We start from the raw sequence: 10,721 nt of genomic DNA on the forward strand, positions 1-10,721 counted from the left end.
ACCTTAGACAGAACTGGATCTCTGTCAGTCCATATTTTAACATGTGCTGCCTTTACAGAAGTTTCTGACAACTTTTCCAGCACAAACACTGTCTCTGGATACACATGTGATGTGGAGGGTTTCTCCGGCAACAGCAACCGACTCAATGCAGTCGCATTGGTGTTATCTTTACCTGCTTTGTACAATAAAACATACTGGTATGCTGACAATGTCAAAGCCCAACACTGCACACGAGCACAGGCCAAAGGAGGAATACAATCGTTATCCCCAAATAAGCCTAACGACGGTATGTATGTCTGTATAGATCTTAAAACGATGACCATACACGTATTGATGGAAATGCTGCACCGCAAACACAACCGTTAGCCCTTCTTTATCCAGCTGTGAAAAACCTTACTCTGCTTTAGACAACACACGTGAAGGAAAAGCAGTGGGCTTCTCTGACCCATCTTCCATAATGTGTAAAATCACGGCTCCTACATCGTAATGAGGCATCACACGATACGGTTATCTCCTTGTCAGGATCAAAATGAACAAGAAGCTGAGCTGAGTGAAGAAGCTCCTTAACTTCCTTAAAAGCTTCTCCTGCCACACAGTTTCTTGATGAAGCAGTTTATAAAGAGGTGCTAGAACCTTAGAAAGATCCTGCAAAAACTTGCCATAATAATTCACCACTCCTAAGAATGAGTTCAGCAGTGTTCTTTGGGCTTGGGGCTTCCTTGATAGCCCTTACCTTCTCTGCAACCGGCGACAGACCTTCTGCAATCCGTGTATCATCCGTTCTTTCTATTTTTGATTGAAAACAAACAATCAAAATAGGAATAGATGTTTATTTTTGTTATTTGTTTTTAAATGGATTCAAAAATAACAAAAACAACGTGGTTTTTTTTTTTTTTTGTATTTTACATTTTAGTCCGAAATCTAATGCAAGAAATGGAAAAAAATGGCCGCACAACCAAATTTGATTTTAATATTTTATTTGTCAGGTTTGAGTCAACAGGTGTCGTACCGATGTGTGTATCCCCGACAGAATGAGTCAGGAGCATGCACCAGGGAGGAAGACACAGATTCACTCCACTGGGCCAGGAAATTTGTGAAATAACTGAAAGATGGGTGTTGTTACTTTATTGTTCAGACTCTGGGTGAAAGTGCTACATTTTATCCAGATGCTATCCGGTCACTTTAGCTGTGAACACATCTTGTCCTCAGCTGTCTACTGGCTGCTAGCAAACACCAACATTTAACCAAGGTAAGCAATAATCAGAGGGAGATGAGTTTTTACACTTATGTAACTCGTCCCACTCCTGACTCGATGTGGTGCTTTACGACAAAGCTTACTAGCAGGCCTTAGCCTGTAGCTAACGTTAGCTAACTTTGTACATGTGCACAAGTCATGTGACGTCATCTTCTACTTGCTGAATGATTATTTTATTCAGCTAAATTTAACAGGACTGTTTATAATGAAGGTGGCAGAGGGAACATATTTGGCTTATGTCAGAGCAGAGAGACAGCAGTCTATGAGGGGCTGTGTGTGTGTGTGTGTGTGTGTGTGTGTGTGTGTGTGTGTGTGTGTGTGTGTGTGTGTGTGTGTGTGTGTGTGTGTGCGTGTATGCTGAGAATATATATGTGTGTCTATATGTCGGTGATGTGTGTGCAGAGAATGTGTGTGTGTGTGTGTGTGTGTAGAGAATATGTGTGTAAAGAGAATACGTGTGTGTGTGTGTGTGTGTGTGTCTAATGTCTATATGTATGAGAAGAATGTATGCATGTGTGAGGAGAATGTGTGTGTGTGTGTGTGTGTGTGTGTGTGCGTGCGTGCGTGCGTGTGTGCGTGCGTGTGTGTGTGTGTGTGTGTGTGTGAGTAACAGGGTTATGGCTTACACGGCCCCTCACAGCAGACAGCTTCCTTCTTCAGTAAAGGAGCAGCAGTTTATTAAACAGGTTTCTAATCCTCTCTGGCACCTTCAGGTCTGTTGTTGTTCCTCCGGAAGCCCAGCAGAGAACATTCCCACTGACCCCAGAAGCTACGTTAACATGTCTGATGTTCATGATTCTGCTGCACTGCCACCAGTGCAGAGGTGGATGAATCACCAGGATGAAGCATATGAAGTTAGTTGTGTAATGAGGAAAACTAGTAACTTTACTGTTAATCTCTGCTGTATTAGAAAATTTATTTTCCATCTTCTCTTTTAAACAGACTTCTCTAAATCCAGAGCTGATGGAGCAGATCGGCCAACCAGAAGCTGTTTCCTGACCACTTCAGGGCAGCAGGAGAGAAGAAACCTTCAAGCTTCCTGGACCATCAAACACTCATCACTGGAAAACCGCCACAGTGTAACGGAATGAAATGACTGTTTTCCACCTAAAAGTCATTTCCCCCCCCCCCCCCCCCCCCTCTCCTCAGCAAGAACTAATCTGCATGAGACATTGCTCAAGGTCTCATGCATGTGCTTCTAAAACTTTTCCTTTCCAGCCCAAGAGAAGATTGAAGACAAAGGACTCTTTCTTTTTAATAAATCAAAGAACTCTATTTTTAATGAGCTAATCAAACAAAGTGTTAGTCAATAAAAAATGTTGACCAAACTGTGAAATGACAATGTTATGATTAGTATGTGTACTTTAATCTAGCTGCACTAGACATCCAGATACACGTAATGTAAACGTATGACACATTGCTTTTACTCGTCCAATCGGAACCTTCCTTTCTGAAGCATGGCATAGTCTCTGTGGTGTTTATAAATCTGTCCAACTTTGATTCGACCGTAAATCAAAACATCCAGATTAATAAAACTAGTCCCCACGCCATCTTAGTCCAGTTCTCTGAGTACTCTACAGTTCACCGCATTCTAAGAGAAGTATCGGACCGACCACCCGGACTTCCTTTTTAAGCAAAGAACCAACAAGCTGGATAAAATCTGTTGCATTTTACCAACCAAGCAACAGTTCCTTTCAGAATAAAAGCTGAACTCACTGGCCCTCTGGGTCCATCTAACGCTGTCAACCAACTGTCGCTTTTTACCTGGAGACAATCCAAAGACTAGTCTGTCGTACTGCTGACGCTGTTTCATCGGCTCCGGTACCGAAAGGGGGGTCAGAGGACCTGGCATTCTGGATCTGTACGGAGGTCTCATCCTGAAGGGTATGTGTACAGCGACAAAATGGCGTCTTATATGTTTATGAAACTATGATCATAGCTTAAGAGCAAAACATCACAACATCACTCAGACTTGCTTCTCTGGATATGAGAGTTCTGATGACAAACATTACTCACACACAGGGGCGTAGCACCAAATTCTGGGCCCTAGGTACAAGTCTTCTAGGTGGGCCCCCATGCTCAATTACTTAATATCTCTCTTACACATTTTTTGTCATGCTATAAGACAAGACAATAAATATGATCTTAGTTTAACCTCTATATTGAGCAAATACAAATGCCAGCATAATAAAAGTGAAAAGCCCAGACTTCACATATAATTATTTTTATTTGCCAACAATGTGTTCAAACAAAAATCCTGGAATTTATTTTCCAGTAAATGCCCACTGACGGGTCTTCATGTTAGCAAAATCACTTATGAGATCTTTAAAGTCCAATCCTTTGGCTAATTGGCTTTCAATAGAAAGAAGAGCTAGGCTGTTCAGTCTATCCTGGGACATTGTTGATCTCAAATAATTTTTCACCAGTTTCAGTTTGCTAAAAGCCCGTTCACCCCCAGCAACAGTCACAGGTAGTGTGCAAAATATCCTCAGTCCAATACAAACTTCTCCAAAAATGCTCTGTAATTGCATCCTGTATGGCATTAAGCAGCTCAAGAGGAGACCGAATGTGTGGGAATGTGGCACCATATATTGTTCTCAGGTGTAGCATCTCATTCTCAAATTCAGCTGTGAGATCCGTGTAATATTTTCTCATCAGTGCCTGGCATGATATCTTCATCTGCTCTTCAGTCATGTCTGTCATGGTTCATGATGTTAAGCTTTGCTGATATATATTGATATATTAAATACATATGACATGAAATAAACCAGGTTCTCTCTGTGAATGTAATGTACTCTAAATTTTATAATCCCTGCATTATCAGCCAAATTATAAGATTGTCCGTTTTCAAGATCAAATATAAAGAAATTTAAAATAGGCTTAAAATATCTAACCAGGTCAATAACAATCCTCTAACACCAGTGTCATCATGCTATACGAAAAACAGTGGCAGCTTCTCATTCCTGAGATTACCACGAATCCATCGATACCAAGTTTGTCCTGGTCCATGACTGGGAAGGAGCTGAAATATCCACACAGAGTGAACCTGTTTTTACTGCGAGGTCCGCGAATTAATTGGCGGCGGCCGCCCGCGATAATAATTCTGATTAATATATACATATAAATTTATTAGTGTTATCACTGATAACAGTAATTAATTTATATTTGATCTTGATGGTGAAACTAAAGGCGTTTAACACTTTCTTTCTTCTTTCTTTCGGTCTTTATTTTGGTTTATAGCATTAACATAAAATTTTTTTTTCAAACAAAACAATATTAACAATTTGAATTTAAACCAAAAAAGGAATAGGCAGAAGCAAAGCTTATTTTAGCCTACCCTATTTTCCACCTAAGATACATAACCAATATACATTTCTTTTATTTTCCCCAATATAAATAACCACAATGAAAATTCATTAATGTCTACACTTACTTTTCATACCCTGTAAATATGTGACACTTTACACCTGCTTTAAACTTTAGTAAAGAAGTACATTTCTTCAAATCATCATATAACTCATTCCACAATTTCACACCAAGAATGGAAACACATCTTGATTTCACATTAGTTCTGGCTTTTACACATTCAAACATAAATACACCTCTGAGATTATAATGATCATCTCTTGGTTTGAAATAAACTTTTATGCAATTTGGGATATTATCATTAACTACTTTATGAAGAATCTCTAAGATTTTTACTTTAATAATATCTCCTAATTTTAGCGTTTTAGTTTGAATAAATAGATAATGGGTTGGTTCGAGGTATCCCAATTTATTAACTATTTTAATCGCCTTTTTTTGTAATTTAAATACAGTCTCAACACATGTTTTACTGCATTTCCCCAAGCCTCTGCACAGTAAGACAAATAAGGCATAACTAAAGAGCTATAAATTAAAAACAAGGCTTTTTTATTTAGTACATCACTAGTTTTATAAAGTATAGCAATAGATTTAGACACTTGCCGTTTGATATATTCATTGTGTGGTTTCCAACTGAGTTTACTATCAATAATCACACCTAGGAATTTAGTTTCATGTACTTGTTCAATTGGGACTCCATTTAAATACAGCTTAGCACCGTCATTGTCCCTTTTCCCTGAAAATATCATAAATTTGGTTTTATTTTCATTTAGTGATAGCTTGTTGTAATCAAACCATTTTTTAATTGAATCCAATTCGTTTTCAACCTCTTGTAATAATTTACTCATATCTTTTCCCATACAAATGAAATTTGTATCATCTGCAAACATAATAAATTTTAACCGAGACGATACAGAAAAGATGTCGTTCAGGTATAGGTTGAATAATTTCGGTCCGAGCACCGAGCCTTGCGGTACACCACATATTACTCTTTCAAATGTGAATCTATATCATTAACATTAACATATTGAAATCTACTGCTTAAATAACATTCAAGCCATTGATTGGTTTTACCACGAAGACCATAGTATTCACATTTCTTGAGCAGGTATGTGTGATCAATTGTATCAAATGCCTTACTCAAGTCAATCAAGACAGCCACTACATGAAGTTTTTGATCCACTGCTGTTGCAATCTGCTCTACCAAATCCATAACTGCTAATGAGGTTGAACGATTCTTCCTAAACCCATACTGATGGTCATTTAAAAGATCAAACTTGTTGGTAAATGCTTCAAATCTAATTACAAAAAGTTTCTCAAGTATCTTTGAAAACTGTGGCAGTAAAGAGATAGGTCTATAGTTACAAGCTAATAATTTATCACCACTTTAATAAATAGGAATAACTCTGGCAATTTTCATTTTTTCAGGGACTGTGCCACTTGAAAATGATTTATTACAAATATAAGTAAAAGGTTCAATAATGCAATGGATAACCTCCTTCATGAGAGACATATCTATCCCATGAAAATCTAAGGACTTTTTACTTTTGAAACTATGTACCGCTTGGATCACATCACTTTGGCTTACACTGCTCAAAAACATTGTATTATTATTTTAATTTATTTCATGGTTAATGTCAACTTCTGGCAGCTTTTTAGCTAGATTAGGGCCAACATTCACAAAATATTTATTAAACTCATTTGCAATGTTCTTTCCATTTTTATTGTGAATATCTATACCTGCTTCTTTTGTATTTCTTATTAATTTATTTAACACATTCCATGTACCTTTAATATTATTTTTGTGTTTTAGGAAAAGCTGATCATAATATTCCTTTTTTTGCTTCCTTATTATTGTAGTTAATTTGTTTTTATATTCCTTATACCTTTTTTCTTTTTCCTTTGTTGGATTTTTTATAAAATCCAGATACAGTGATTTCTTTTTCTGGCAAGCCCTTTCCAATCCCCTAACAATCCAGGGTGGGGACCTTTTTTTTAAGTTTTGCTTATGATATTTTAGAGGACAATGTCTATCATAAGCTCCCAAAATGAACACTGAACACCTAACATGAATGCAGCTTCTGAGAGCTAGCTAATATCAGCTAAAACTGTGTTCTGCTGCTCACCTTCCTTCTTGAAGAATCTAGTCAATACTTGCTTCTGTTCGATTAACTTTTTCTCCTTCTCCTTCTTTTCTTTTCTGGAAGCCAGATTTCCCTTTCTTGGGAAAAGACATGCCTGACTCTCCTGCCTCCAGCTCTGGCTGTCGGCATCTGCGATGTCTCACTAGAACATGCGGCAGTGCAGCCCCTGGCCGCTGGTGTGGACTAAACCACTTTGCACATTTTTAAGGGGTGATAGATGCCTCAGAGATTATTCAGTTATTATTTTTAAGGCGAAATTCTGTTTCTTAACCTCTTTATCCAGGTAAAGGGAAGTTTATTAAGACATTAAGTAAGTTGGGGGGAAAAAACAACAACAATAAAACATTTTTATTCAAAGCTCTCTCAGGGCCCCTCCCTGCAGTGGGCCCTGGGTAAACGGTACCCTTTCCCCCCCCAGTCCGACGCCCCTGCACACCAGCACCACCCTGAAGCTCTTCTGATGAAGCATCCACACCAACACCACCCTGAAGATCTTCTGATGAAGCATCCACACCAACACCAACCTGAAGCTTCTGATGAAACATCTACTCCAACACCACCCTGAAGCTTCTGATGAATCATCCACACCAACACCACCCTGAAGATCTTCTGATGAAGCATCCACACCAACACCACCCTGAAGCTTCTGATGAAGCATCCACACCAACACCACCCTGAAGCTTCGGATGAAGCATCCACACCAACACCAACCTGAAGCTTCTGATGAAACATCCACACCAACACCACCCTGAAGCTTCTGATGAAGCATCCACACCAACACCAACCTGAAGCTTCTGATGAAACATCCACACCAACACCACCCTGAAGCTTCTGATGAAGCATCTACTCCAACACCACCCTAAAGTTTCTGATGAAGCATCCACACCAACACCACCCTGAAGCTCCTCTGATAAAGCATACACACCAACACCACCCTGAAGCTCTTCTGATGAAGCATCCACACCAGCACCACCCTGAAGCTCTTCTGATGAAACATCTACTCCAAAACCACCCTGAAGCTCTTCTGATGAAGCATCCACACCAGCACCACCCTGAAGCTCTTCTGATGAAGCATCCACACCAACACCACCCAAAAGCGCTTCTGATGAAACATCTACTCCAACACCACCCTGAAGCTCTTCTGATGAAACATCCACACCAACACCACCCTGAATCTTCTGATGAAGTATCCACACCAACACCACCCTGAATCTTCTGATGAAGCATCCACACCAACACCACCCTGAAGCTTCTGATGAAGAATCCACACCAACATCACCCTGAAGCTTCTGATGAAGCATCCACACCAACACCACCCTGAAGCTTCTGATGAAGCATCCACACCAACATCACCCTGAAGCTTCTGATGAAGCATCCACACCAACACCACCCTGAAGCTCTTCTCATGAAGCATCCACACCAACATCACCCTGAAGCTCTTCTCATGAAGCATCCACACCAGCACCACCCTGAAGCTCTTCTGATGAAGCATCCACACCAACACCACCCTGAAGCTTCTGATGAAGCATCCGCACCAACATCACCCTGAAGCTTCTGATGAAGCATCCACACCAACACCACCCTGAAGCTCTTCTCATGAAGCATCCACACCAACATCACCCTGAAGCTCTTCTCATGAAGCATCCACACCAGCACCACCCTGAAGCTCTTCTGATGAAGCATCTACACCAACACCACCCTGAATCTTCTGATGAAGCATCCACACAAACACCACCCTGAATCTTCTGATGAAACATCTACTCCAACACCACCCTGAAGCTTCTGATGAATCGTCCACACCAACACCACACTGAAGCTCCTCTGATAAAGCATCCACACCAACACCACCCTGAAGCTTCTGATGAAAAATCTACTCCAACACCACCCTGAAGCTTCTGATGAATCACCCACACCAGCACCACCCTGAAGATCTTCTGATGAAGCATCCACACCAACACCAACCTGAAGCTTCTGATGAAACATCTACTCCAACACCACCCTGAAGCTTCTGATGAATCATCCACACCAACACCACCCTGAAGATCTTCTGATGAAGCATCCACACCAACACCACCCTGAAGCTTCTGATGAAGCATCCACACCAACACCAACCTGAAGCTTCTGATGAAACATCCACACCAACACCACCCTGAAGCTTCTGATGAAGCATGTACTCCAACACCACCCTAAAGTTTCTGATGAAGCATCCACACCAACACCACCCTGAAGCTCCTCTGATAAAGCATACACACCAACACCACCCTGAAGCTCTTCTGATGAAGCATCCACACCAGCACCACCCTGAAGCTCTTCTGATGAAGCATCCACACCAGCACCACCCTGAAGCGCTTCTGATGAAACATCTACTCCAACACCACCCTGAAGCTCTTCTGATGAAGCATCCACACCAGCACCACCCTGAAGCTCTTCTGATGAAGCATCCACACCAGCACCACCCTGAAGCGCTTCTGATGAAACATCTACTCCAATACCACCCTGAAGCTCTTCTGATGAAACATCCACACCAACACCACCCTGAATCTTCTGATGAAGCATCCACACCAACACCACCCTGAAGCTTCTGATGAAGCATCCACACCAACACCACCCTGAAGCTTCTGATGAAGCATCCACACCAACATCACCCTGAAGCTTCTGATGAAGCATCCACACCAACATCACCCTGAAGCTTCTGATGAAGCATCCACACCAACACCACCCTGAAGCTTCTGATGAAGCATCCACACCAACACCACCCTGAAGCTTCTGATGAAGCATCCACACCAACATCACCCTGAAGCTTCTGATGAAGCATCCACACCAACACCACCCTGAAGCTCTTCTCATGAAGCATCCACACCAACATCACCCTGAAGCTCTTCTCATGAAGCATCCACACCAGCACCACCCTGAAGCTCTTCTGATGAAGCATCCACACCAACACCACCCTGAAGCTTCTGATGAAGCATCCACACCAACACCACCCTGAAGCTTCTGATGAAGCATCCACACCAACATCACCCTGAAGCTCTTCTCATGAAGCATCTACACCAACACCACCCTGAAGCTCTTCTGATGAAGCATCCACACCAACACCACCCTGAAGCTTCTGATGAAGCATCCACACCAACACCACCCTGAAGCTATTTTCATGAAGCATCCACACCAACACCACCCTGAAGCTCTTCTCATGAAGCATCCACACCAACACCACCCTGAAGCTTCTGATGAAGCATCCACACCAACACCAACCTGAAGCTTCTGATGAAACATCCACACCAACACCAACCTGAAGCTTCTGATGAAACATCCACACCAACACTACCCTGAAGCTTCTGATGAAGAATCCACACCAACACCACCCTGAAGCTCCTCTTATAAAGCATACACACCAACACCACCCTGAAGCTCTTCTGATGAAACATCTACTCCAACACCACCCTGAAGCTCTTCTGATGAAGCATCCACACCAGCACCACCCTGAAGCTCTTCTGATGAAGCATCCACACCACCACCACCCTGAAGCTTCTGATGAATTATCCACACCAACACCACCCTGAAGCTTCTGATGAAGCATCCACACCAACACCACCCTGAAGCTTCTGATGAAGCATCCACACCAACATCACCCTGAAGCTCTTCTGATGAAGCATCTACACCAACACCACCCTGAAGCTCTTCTCATGAAGCATCTACACCAACACCACCCTGGAGCTCTTCTCATGAAGCATCCACACCAACATCACCCTGAAGCTGTTCTCATGAAGCATCCACACCAGCACCACCCTGAAGCTCTTCTCATGAAGCATCTACACCAACACCACCCTGAAGCTCTTCTGATGAAGCATCCACACCAACACCACCCTGAAGCTTCTGATGAAGCATCCACACCAACACCACCCTGAAGCTCTTCTCATGAAGCATCTACACCTACACCACCCTGAAGCTCTTCTCATGAA

At 41.8% G+C, this 10,721-nt stretch overlaps 1 long non-coding RNA gene across 1 annotated transcript; it reads left to right on the plus strand.

Annotated features, from left to right (window-relative positions):
• The first annotated feature begins 893 nt into the window (after window positions 1-893).
• LOC129162030 (uncharacterized) lies at window positions 894-2,388 on the plus strand. Its single transcript, XR_008562068.2, has 3 exons — window positions 894-1,249; window positions 1,969-2,109; window positions 2,198-2,388. It is a non-coding gene; the product is annotated as an uncharacterized lncRNA (long non-coding RNA).
• Window positions 2,389-10,721: the final 8,333 nt, after the last annotated feature.

Source organism: Nothobranchius furzeri, chromosome 13 (genome assembly GCF_043380555.1).
Source record: "Nothobranchius furzeri strain GRZ-AD chromosome 13, NfurGRZ-RIMD1, whole genome shotgun sequence".
In the NCBI taxonomy this organism is placed as follows: Eukaryota; Metazoa; Chordata; class Actinopteri; order Cyprinodontiformes; family Nothobranchiidae; genus Nothobranchius; species Nothobranchius furzeri.